Source organism: Maylandia zebra, linkage group LG7, assembly GCF_041146795.1.
Source record: "Maylandia zebra isolate NMK-2024a linkage group LG7, Mzebra_GT3a, whole genome shotgun sequence".
NCBI lineage: Eukaryota > Metazoa > Chordata > Actinopteri > Cichliformes > Cichlidae > Maylandia > Maylandia zebra.
The window spans coordinates 35,275,659-35,285,447 of record NC_135173.1 but is presented as its reverse complement, the minus strand read 5'-3'; positions in this window follow the sequence as shown (position 1 = coordinate 35,285,447).

Genomic DNA, 9,789 nt, shown 5'->3' with positions numbered 1-9,789 from the left:
GGATAATCAGACTTTGTGATTCTCTACAAGAGATACTCATGAGTACAAAGCCAACAACAGGAATTTCTACCAAAATATTTGATGTCAGTGAAGGACACTAACAGCCAAAGTGCTAGAAGTAAGTTCACCCTTTGCAGCTAAATACCAAATGGAAGTTGTTTTTTTTGTGTGTGCAATTATTTTGAAGCATTACCTTAAATGATTTCAACTTCAATGTTCACCTGAAAACTGCACGATGAGAATCAACAGTTGAACAGATGAAATCTGCTGAAAACAGTGTGTAAAGTTTAATGATTTCTTTTTTCCCAACCCAACAGTTATGATTCCCAGTTTGAGTGCAACGACACTTTTGGTTCTTCTCTTTCTTACAGTTTGTCTGTAATGGCCTGCAGCTGAATAATACAATTATAATGGACTGTAGCAAGGTAAGAGATGTTGGATTTGCATATCTCTGGGCTGGGAAAAACAAACACATGAGATTTAAGAAATTTACAAGATTTAAGATTGCAGAAAGAATTTGCACGACCAAAAGCACAATAGTTTAGTGAATGAGGCAGCATTTCCTGGTGGAAAGGAAATTGAACACATGTTGGCAAACTCAAATTTTACTGTGTACTCTTTACTCATAATCATATTATGCGAGCTTGTGTTAAAGGTACAGTCAGCTGTTTTTTAAAGTTATTTCATAGGAAAAAATTATATTGCACTCAAATATACATTGATTATTGTATAATTAAATCTTTTAACAAACAGATGCATCTCATAAATGTAGAAATAATCCATTAAAAATAAATTAGGAAAGAAACCGGTTTGTGGAAGCCACATTGTTCCCCGGCCATCTTGAATACAGTGGTCAGTGATCCAATCAGAAGTATTCTTCTTGTACCGACTGCACTTTTTTTCTTTTTTTTTGGAGCAATGGTACAACTAGCTGTCATGTTTCCTGTTTCCTCATGAAATGTGATAAAATGTCAATGGTTGGGAGGAAGACAACAGTAGAAATACGGACACATTTTGAATTTGACGTCAAGAAAAAGAAGATGATTTGTAAGCCGTCTGGAGCAACTGTCACTGGTAAAAACAACAGACTTAGACTTTATATTTCAGTCAACTGAATCGACTTGAGATTTAGCCTAGTATAATCTTAGTCAAATAAAACTAGACTAAATCTAAAAAAATGTAGATGTCAACGTTATGGCTAAAACCAAATGAAACTTTAGTCAAAAGACTAAAACTGAAACTTTTGCAGGTAAAATAAACACTACCCCCTTGACAAACCTCCTGGTTTAATCCCCTTGAAAGCCCAGCAGATAAAAATCCTGCTTCTCTGCCATCAACAGCCAAACTTGCATTACTCTTTCATGTTTTTAGGAAGGCACTGAAATTTCTTTTTCCTATTTGCACTCCTAATCTAATTATGATTCACAGAAGAGACCTCATTAGCCTTGTGCATTCAGGGCTGTTTTTCTTTTTTTTGAATAACCCTGGGTCTTAAAATATAATACAAAACGGTCCAGGGTCTATTGATCTGTCATTCTAATTACATATTAAAGTCTCAAAAATTACTATTGTGCAGTTTTAAAATGGCTTGTTTTGGTCCTTGCTTGCATCATTCAAGCCCAGATCTACTTCATCGTTTCAAGTATTTCATACTCAGCAGAGCACATTTTGTGTACTGAAAGAGAAAGACGAGGACGAGGACTGTTTTTCAGCTCTAAACAGTGAGTTTTGGATGTTATTGTTTTGTGGTATATGCTGATTGTCTTATTTTCAGTGAGTAAAAGACAGAACAGGAGTGGAGAGCAGAGCACAGATGAGGCACCAAAAGGGAACTGGTCACGAAGAAGAGATTATAACAGCTGGTTTGTAAGGAGCTCTTGTCCTTTAATAGAAGAAGAACCTGCGATTCATAGGTTGGTCAGGCTTTTGAAAACAGTCTATCATGTGACTACTGTTTTAACATCAAGACTCCTGTTTTTCAAGGATTACACTGTTGTGGAAAACACATTATAAATACATTAAAAATACTGTTTTATGTTTGTCAAACTGTTACCTTTGACCGTTTTTGTTTTAATAGATTCTAAAAAATTGTGTTTTTGAATGTGTTAAAATGTGTGTTAAATGATTTCTTCCTTGTCTTTGTGTGTAGACAAAACATTGATACATCGATTGAGTTTAGTGCCTTTTTTGTGCTTGAATGATTCATTGGTCAGCAGAGATGGGCTGTAACACGGTACTGTAATCTGATTATTTTTTTCAAGTAACGAGTAATGTAAGGGATTACTGGTGCAAAAGAAGTAATCACATTTCTGTTACTTTCCCGTAAGCATGCTGCGTCACTGCATTAGTAATCCGTCGTGATTTTGTTTGTGAGAGTGTCTCATGACAATGACGTAAGCATGTGTGACATCCGTGGCAGCAATAGACGTGTGTAGATCAACAATGGATAATTTGGATTGTGGGAGAGAGTGCGACCGTGCAGTGTTTAAAGCGTGGACGTACAGACATTACTTTGAGTTTTATTCCGTGAAAAGTGACAAAAGTATTAGCGTCCGCTGTACACCATGAGTGGGAAGAAAAGTTCTTTCTACAGCGAAAAATTAAACTTCAAATCTGAGCAAGCACCTAGCACACCACCACGGGAATGTGAAATTCACAGAGAAACCCCCGGATCCCGGAGCTCCACTGACATGACCGCTGCGACACCGGGCAAACCTCCACCGGATAACTTTTTTGGAGAAGTAATCAGGTACCATAACAAATATACATTGCTTTGAAAATGGGCAGGTACATGGACTGGACTGAAAGTGAGTAAAAAAAAAAGCTGCCAGGAAAGACTTTCAGAAAGCCTGGAGAGATATTTTACATTCCACTGACATAAAATAATCATATCAGCGACTGTATTTTAGAAGTTATAAGAAAAAGAAACATTTTCTGTGATCGGATGCTAGAAGATGTTGTAAGCTGTTATCATGTCAAAGGTTATTTTGACATGTGAAGGTCAAAAACCTTCAGACTGTATTTTTTTGTATTTCCCGCCATCACAACACACACTGACACACCCACCCACACACACTGGACACTCCTGCGGTTTCACCAGCAGTAATTTCCCCTTAGCTTTGAGACCCACAGGAAATGATAGGACTTGACAGCTGCATCCCGCTGTTTGATTTAATCAACGCAGTGTTTCTCTGTTTTATATTGATTCATGTAGCTGACCCATAGAGGTTAATAAAACAACTCTGATCCAAACATGTGATAGTGATCTTTGGGGGGGGGGGGAATTCTTGTGTTCACACCCTTAAGAGGTTATTATTTTTCAATACACTGACCTCAAACTGGAAACTGAAAGGTGTTTCTCATTGAAAAAAAAAACAAAATATAAAAAAAAAGTTCATGTCAACTAAAAAGTGGAATTAAACTATATTTAGAATATCAAATAAGAAACTGGTAAGAGCAACTTAAGTCAGCCGGTTTACATTTATAAACACAAGTGAACACAATCATAACGTAACCAACGAGGAAATATAATTCAAAAATAGATGTTCACATATGGTCCATAGTGTTGTCTTCTTATAGGCACAGGATTCCGCTTTAGTTGTTGCTTTTGAGCTCTTATATAACTGTCGTTCTTAGTTTATATCTGTATAGGTTAGACTTGTATTGACATGTTGTGATTTAAAAGCCTAGCTACAGTAGTTAGGAGTCATACATCATGGTTGTTGCATTTTGTTTAAATGCAGCATTGTTAAAATAAATACTGAAATACTAAATGCATCAGGAGAGAAGTTCCAAGAGCACAGCAGTGGTTCTTTAACCACAGATATTTTCTCCTGTTGCTTTCAACACATATTAGCAAAAGCTAATGTCACTTCCTTTTTTCTTTTCAGCTGAAAATTGTAAGCAAAAGCAGCACTTGATATACTCTGAACCATTAAAAGCAATGACAGCACTGGATGATGTTGTTTCCCTTTTTGCATTGTACAATTAATCAGTTTGAAATGTTAAAGTGTTTCACTTTTTGCTTCCCTGAACCTTGTTTTTTTAGTCAGAAGATCTTAATTAAAAATATGAATTTTTAAATATCAAAAGGATTCTAATATTAATGCTTTAAAATTTTGTTTAAAAAATCTATTATTTCACATGTAACATTTAGTCTTTCAAACCTTTCACTTGGAATAAAAAACTAATTGAAACAAAATATTTGACAAGGCTTGGTGACCCTTTTAAAATTTGGTTTTGAAATGGCACAAATTACAAAGCTTTGTTAGATTTAATGTTGTTCCTGGGGAGGTTGTTTAAAAAAGACACCCATTCATGCTAAAATTTAAAATTTACTGTCACTCTCAGGTTTGCGTGTTATGACTATCACGTTGGATCTTTCTTTACAGTTTCCTCTGAAACCAGGAGTTGCATTTTGCTGTTTTAGTGTGTTGATTTTAGGAAAGGATTCAAACAAACCTGTCTTGCACTGCAAAGGCTCATGTAAATGACTTTCATTTTGAGCGGTTCAGCAACACAGTTAAAATTCAGGATAATGACTTTAATGCCTCGAACTACTACAGTTCAACGTAAGAAGAAACAAATTAGCATTTTTCCTCATTTCAGTCGTAAATTCGGACAACATTGGTGATAAATTAGGCTCTTTGCACCTGAAAGTGTAAAAGAACCAATTAAATAAATTGGCTGTTTGCTTCGCACCTTTCCACCCATTTTTACAAGACAGGAGGTGCTGGGTGTCACAGGCTCTTACTTCTAAATGTGCTCAGCTTCATTTCTTTAATTGGACACTTCTGGGGACCTTTGAACACACTGCAGATCTGTTCTTCTTCATCTCATATAATTGTCTCTCAAAGTAGTCATTATGAAGAAAAAACAAACGTCATCGCTAGCGCTTCATGTTTTCTGCAAACTCCCCACTGTTTTATTGGTTGATAACTAATTAGAAAAATGGGTTTCTGTGGCACGTGCGCAGGGATTTGATTGTTGCCTGAATGGCAGTTGCTTTTGACGTTTTGTGACAACGTCATCTGACAAAAAACAAAAACAAAACAGCATTTCCTTTGATTTACTTTTTAGAGACTACTGTCATATGCTGACATGCCCCCCTTCCGCCTCACTCACTTGTATGTTTTATTCACCATCTGAGATCCTCTCATATTGACTTTGGAGCAAATTGGAACTGTCCTTTTTGTTTTATGCTACTGTATGTTTTCATTTTGAAGACAAAGGCGTATCTGTCTGTCGTATTTGTACAGCTAGAAAATGTCAAAGCTCGGATTGTGACATCAGGACAGGAATCTGACGGTTTTTTGTGTTCAGCGCTTAGAGTGAGGTGACATCCTTCTTTGTGCTCAAATGTCACTGAAGAGCAGAACAGTGGTGTCAAAATCTAACAGGATTGACACATATACACAGTACTATGCATACGTTTAAAGGCACTGGGGGTTTGCTGACATAATGTTAAATTCATAAATAGGGTTTGTCATAGCTACATATACCACATATTGGATACGTTTACATCTAGATATGATAATTTCTATCGCTATATGCTAAAATACCAAGAGTATTCAGTCACCCATTCAAATCTTTAATTTCATGAGTCCCAGTCACTTCTATGGGTGTATAAAATCAAGCACCTAGACATGCAGACTGCTGCTACAAACATTTATGAAAGAATAGGTTGCTCGCAGGAGCTCAGTGAATTCCAGTGTGGTAATGTGATAAAATGCTACCTGTGCAACAACTCCAGTCATGAAATCTCCCTAATGCTAAATAGTCCACAGTCAACTGTTAGTGGTTTTATAATAAAGTGGAAGCATTTGGGAAGACAGCAACTCAGGCACGAAGTGGATCCTGCCCAGAGGTCTTCATCTTTCTGCAGAGCCAGTCACTCCAGACCTCCAAACTTCATATGGCCTTCAAATTAGCTCAGGAACAGTGTATAGAGAGCTTCACATAATGGGTTTTCATACCTGAGCAGCTGGATCCAAGCCTTAAATTACCAAGCGCAATGCAACACATCAGATGCAGTGGAGTAAAGCCCGTTGCCACTGGATTCTAGAGTAGTGGAGTGGAATATACAGTAAGGACATGGGGAGTAAAAAGGAGCCAGTGGAGAAGAATTGCTCAGTGCATCACATGAAGACCCCCAGCAGCCACAGCATGTAGCATAGTAAAGGGAGGGTTCATGATCAACGGATGAAGGGTATGCTTTGCCAAAAAGTGTCTGCCTCCTGAATCTGAGCTGTTAGCTGGTTCCACAGAAGACGGACCTGAATGCTGAAGGCTCTGCTTTTAGAAACTCTGGGAACCACAAGTAAGCATGTGAGGAAAGTGCAGTGTTAGGATAATGACATACTGTGAGGTCTTTAAAAAGGTATGATATAGAATGATGTAGAACACACTAACATATGTTATATAAATAGATTTTGATCATATTCTGCACCACAGCGTAGGTGTATGGTATAATGCATTTAGAGTTTTCAGAACTGAAGGTAATATGAACAGTTGTTACAAAGGTGGAAACTATGCACCAAAGCATGCTGTAAAGTTGGGCATTTTAATCTGGAAGTTTGAGGATTGACAGAAGTTTTGTGTTGGCTTCAGTTTTTCAGTTCCACAAGTTGCTTGGTGCCGTCTTAAAGGCATTTGGTAAGTGTTCTCATACCAAATGCAGACTGTTCTTACTGTTCTGTTCTTTTACTGTTCTTTTCTATTTAGTTTACTCATTAATAAAGCCTATTCCTGGAATTACTGCTGAAAGCCTCCTCGTTCTTAAAACCTTTGCATAGTCCTGTAAATGCATTATGCCATAATATTGTGCTGTAGCATATAAAGTAAATTGCAGCCAGCCTGGGTCATTTGTCTGCAGAGCATCTAAAAAAAGCCAGAGACAAGAAAATAATTTAAGCAGGGGTGTCACAGGCTGGGTCTCCGACCCAGCACTCTGAGTTTTCTTTGTATTTGTCTCATTTTGTTATGTGATCAGTTTTGTGTCATTTCCTATTTTCCTTTAGTTTAGGCAGTTATTGTTCTTGGTTTTCTATGTTTTGGGGTTTTGTAATTATTCATCACGTATTAGGTCTGTTAAGTTGTGTTGTCATGTTTTAGTATTTCCTGTTTTATTCTGGCAATGTCATGTGTTCTTTGTTTATTGTATTTAGCTTTCCTCTCCTGGTCCTGTCATTAGGTTTATGTCTGTCAGCTGTTTTCCCCCATGTGTCGCCACTTCCCCTGATCACCTCATGTCTGTATTTAAGCCTTTTGTTTTCTCCATGCCATTGTCGGTTCGTCTGTTTACATCACCGCAGTCATGGTTATAGTTTTCGTCTGTTTAATCTCACCTCAGTCATAGTTATAGTTTTTTTGGTCTTAGTACCGTTAGTGTTTTGTTTCTTAGTGTCTTGCCAGTTTAGTGTTTTTTTGTTTCTTAGTGTTTTTGCCAGCTTAGTGTTTTGTTTCTTAGTGTTTTGCCTGTTTGTTTTGGTCTCTTGGTTTATTTCCTGCCGGCATCGCAATAAAGCTTCACCTTCTGTTAAAACCTTACTACTCCTCATCGTCATCTGCTTTTGGGTCCTGTTTCCACACACACACCGGCGCACCCCGCCGTGACAAGGGGGGTGTAAAGAGACCATTACACAATAGTCCATAATTCAAAAAAGAACAGACATAATTTTTAAAGTCCTATGTACTTTCTGACAAAGCCACTTTAATGTCTCGCCCTATTCACAAAAGTTATGTCTCAGAAAAGTTGCATCACTCATGGCGAAATGAGAAACAAGTCGCTGTGCAATCACAGTCTGGAGTCTCCCCACCTCCATTAAATGTGCCCATGTTAAAAGGCATACACCAGAAAGAAGTCAAATTCACAAAGACGACTGCATTTAGGTTGTTTTATACAATTGAGTTGGTTTTGTTGAAGCATTTTAAAATCTTCCTTAATTATGAGATTCAGTCAGTGTTAAAAATAACTTCTGTCATTACGCCAAGATTTTTATCATAACTTGGTAAAAACAAAAGGGGAAAAAAGGATCTATTTGTGTCCACACAGTCCAAACAATGGGCCATTAAGTGATCAGTGGCTGTAGAGACCAAAACCATTGTTCCCATTTCTGTAAACCAAATTAATTAGTGGAGTGATCATTGCACTGATTGGTCCAGAGAGACGTTGGCTTGTCTGCTTCCCTCTTCCCATTCCAGCATTCCCAGTCTTCCTTTCATCTTTCTTTATGCTCTCCTTTTCCATCTGTCACTGACCTTTAGTCTGTTTTTATATTAGAAAGATACAATTACATATTTAGATACATTTGCACAATAAAATCCATCCATTTTCTCCCGCTTATCCTTGCCAGCGTCGCGGAGGAGGGGCTGGAGCCTATCCCAGCAACCACAGGCATGGAAGAGGAGGCGAGGTACACCATGGACAGATCGCCAGTCTGTCACAGGGATACAAAATAAAATCAAATGAATTAATTAATGATAGTGTGAGGAGATAGCTATCATTAGACAGATTTCAATCTGGTTTTCGCTCATGTCACAGTACCGAAACTGCTCTACTTAAAGTCACTAACGATCTTCTAATCGGAGCTGACTCTGGTCTTCTCACCATTCTCGTCCTTTTGGACCTGAGCTCAGCCTTCGACACCATCTCTCACTCTGTCCTTCTAAGCAGACTCTCCTCTCTCGGCATCTCTGACACACCCCTAGCCTGGTTTCAATCATATCTCCTTGACCGCTCCCAGTTTATTCAACTGAAATCATTCCACTCTCGTCTATTCCCCGTCACTACTGGTGTACCCTAAGGTTCAGTCTTAGGCCCTCTTCTCTTCATAATATACATCCTCCCTCTAGGTACCATTTTCTGCAAATTTGATCTTCACTTTCACTGTTTTGCTGATGACACCCAGTTATATCTCTCCTCCCTCCCACCTTCTTCCCTTACAGAATGTCTATCCGAATTAAAATCCTGGTTTAGCTCTAATTTTCTAAAGCTCAATGAGGATAAAACTGAAATCCTCCTTATTGGCACCAAATCCAACCTTTTGAAGGCGAACCATTTCTCACTCACTATCGATAACTCCACAGTTTTGCCTTCTCCTCAAGTTAAGCGCCTTGGCGTCATCCTAAACAATTCACTTTCCTGTAAATCTCACATCAATAATCTCACCTGTTCTGCCTATTTCCATCTACGCAACATTAACAGATTACGTCCTTCTGCTGCTCACATTATCACCAGAACCCCAGAACCCGCACCTCCTAACCTTTCTGACCTTTTAAGCACTACCTTTTCTGCCTGCTAACTTCGATCTTTCTGTGCCTTCTTTCTGCCTTAGCACCATGGAAGCAGAGCTTTTAGCTGCTCTGCTCCCAGGCTGTGGCGCTCTACCCCCAGATATAAGAAACACTGGTTCTCTCCCCCAGTTTAAATCTCAACTCAAAACCCATCTGTTCAAATCTGCATATTCACTGTGAACCCACTGTTTGTTCATTTTATCTTGTTCTTCATTGTGTCATTGTTCTATTATGTGTTTTATCTATTGTACAGTGTCCTTGGGTGTCTTTAAAGGCTCTTTATAAATAAAATTTATTATTATTATTATTGTTTCCTAAAATGGGTTATCTGCTGAAACTGACATGGCTGTTTACAGGCATTAGTGCACAGCAAATCTTTGTTAACACGTTCTCGCTAACAATGAGCCGTGAGTGTTGCTGATAAGAATGTACCACCTGCAGCACACTGATGTTAATTATATTCAAGGCTCATTAAAGTGCACAGCCTGTCTCACA